Source organism: Papaver somniferum, unplaced genomic scaffold (assembly GCF_003573695.1).
Source record: "Papaver somniferum cultivar HN1 unplaced genomic scaffold, ASM357369v1 unplaced-scaffold_13491, whole genome shotgun sequence".
Classification (NCBI taxonomy): domain Eukaryota; kingdom Viridiplantae; phylum Streptophyta; class Magnoliopsida; order Ranunculales; family Papaveraceae; genus Papaver; species Papaver somniferum.
In genome coordinates, this window is record NW_020622704.1 from 1 (window position 1) to 2,482 (window position 2,482).

At 39.4% G+C, this 2,482-nt stretch overlaps 1 non-coding gene across 1 annotated transcript; it reads right to left on the reverse strand.

Moving 5' to 3' along the window:
* Positions 1-702: 702 nt before the first annotated feature.
* On the reverse strand, positions 703-773 carry TRNAG-GCC. Its single transcript has one exon. It is a non-coding gene; the product is annotated as a tRNA-Gly (tRNA).
* Positions 774-2,482: the final 1,709 nt, after the last annotated feature.

A 2,482-nucleotide genomic window follows, 5' to 3' on the forward strand; every position in this document is an offset into this window, starting at 1 on the left:
CTTCTACTAATTTCTTGCGTGCAGCTTCCAAATCTTCCACCAAGTACTGTCAAGACTTGAGGCTTTAGAACTAACATCCCTCTCACGATGTCCGCGTTACTAATGATAACCTGTAGTATACCAAGAAAATATAAATTCTGAGTGGCAACAAAGTACATCAAGTAATCCCACAAGAAACCCCTACATGAAGATATACAATAACAAAATAACTATAAGTAACTTTATTTCAGAAAAAACAAACCTTCAAACCAGCAGGATCTAAAACATTAAGATCTTTGATAAGTGGTCTCGGAACCAACATATAACTCCCAATTCCAAGGAAGTGGTCTCTATGTGTGCAGTAGAACTGCAATGGGTAATCTTTCAGTGAATTGCATACGTTGTTCCAAATCCATTGGCTGACGGCGGTTCTGAGTTAAACTATCTGTTTTCATAATCGCCAGCTTCTGCGAGGATGAAATGTCAATTTGAGAATTTAAGAGAACCCATTGGTGTTCCACGCTGTTGTGCTCAGTGCAAGAGTGAAATAGCTTGTTTTTGTGAAATTAGAGTGAGATCAACTGCTTCACCAATTATGTAATGGGTTTCCTTCACTGTCGATAGATTCTCTCTCTCAAAAAATAAAAACTGCATCAAAAATTGTCCCGGGAGTTGCAGAGAAAATCAGAATCAAAATGATAACAAGGAAAAAGAAAAGAAAGATGCACCAGCCGGGAATCGAACCCGGGTCTGTACCGTGGCAGGGTACTATTCTACCACTAGACCACTGGTGCTGGATGCTGTGACTTCTCGAAAGGATCATTTCCTTTTAAATTACACAAAATTAGTCCCACATTGCTTGTGCTCATACAATGAGAGATATTTCCTGACAAGCAATTCTGAGATACTCTGTCGTCCCATTAAAATGTTCTCTTTCAATGTTTTCTACAGTCACCACAATTGCCTCCCCTTGAGAGAGAATTATACTAGATATGCCATCAGCAAGGAGCGGTATAAACTCTGACGCCAATATGATATCATCTCTTCCTTTTCTTTAATGGGAAGCAGTATCAGCAACAGCTTCCTGCTGGTCAAACAACTCCATGCTTCTTCCTGCTGGTCCGGCTCCATATCTTGTTAACCAAAATTTAAGTTTAAAGGAGAAGAAGACTTAAACTTTGTTCATACTCTTATATTGTTACCCCGCGTTGGCTTGCCATATTTTGGAATGAAAGGAGTTGATGATACTTTGGTGGAAGTTACAGGATTTTGAGTTCTTGTTTCAAGGGTTCCTGTCAATGATTTGCGGACTGGATCCTCTGGTATGATGCTGACAACATCTGCTTCATTAGAAGGTGTTAGTAAGGTATGCTCTTGTCGGCACCAAATAACACTTGATATCCCTTTTCAGTCTTTTGGGTCTAAAATTGAATATGTTTCACTTTAATGGTCATGTCCTACATAATACTTTTTTCTAGGTTTTGTGGTGGTTAGTGGTTTTTGAATATGTAAGCTCAGCTGTTTATGAGACAGGATACATAACAAATTTTTGGAATTTCCTGAATTTTCAGGAGGTCGTTTCTCTATTTAGTTCCTCCAAAGAAGATGGATATCAACATTATCTGAATCACGACTAATATGCTTGTAAAACTGTGGAATTTGGTTGTAAATTGTACAGTAATATGAATTTGTATGCCCCATCTGATACTCTTTTCTGTCCTTTAGAATACTTTTACAGAACCAATTGTTAAAGAACAGGGGTGCAGACGGGAACCCTTCACATCATGTTGTTTCAAGAAATTCCATAGTTGTTTCTATGTACACGGTGATCCACCATATCCAGTCTGAAAGTTTTGCTATGGGAGATATGTATGGATGGACTAGGGATGCAGATACAATGTCTAGGGGCCACGTTGTTTTTCTATATAGGGGAGAGAACCAGAGTTTCAAGGCTCGGAGGATCGTTGGACCATTTACTGAGATCCCACCCTATAACTGATGAAGCAGAAGTGATTCAGAGGGAGAAGGGTGTGTGGATGATGGAGGAACAAGAATAACACGTCCAACTAGACATAAATGATGCAGATTTTACCAGAACTTTCAAATATCCAATTAGGAGTGCAGGCAAAGGATCTCGAGGCCATTGCAGCACGATTCCAGATGTTGCCACCGAGTGCAGCACAGGAAGTTTGAATGATGTCCTAGTGGACAACCCCAGTGCAAGTAACCAATCAGAATAATCAGAATACGGGTATCGATCCTTTCAGCAACTGAAGTAAGTATGCTTAAGGCTAGCCATTTGTCTACAAAAACATTAAGCGAGGAGGAACTTGAAGACACTACACTTTTGTTTTATCATTTGAGACTTGCTTCAACCTTTGAGCAGGTGAATGGCTGCATACAATAAAAATTCCTACCGAGTTCCCATTTTCTTGTTCAAGGTCACTTAATTCCTTCTAGAGCTTCCAGTGATTCGAATAAGAAATTATCCGAACAGAAAAAG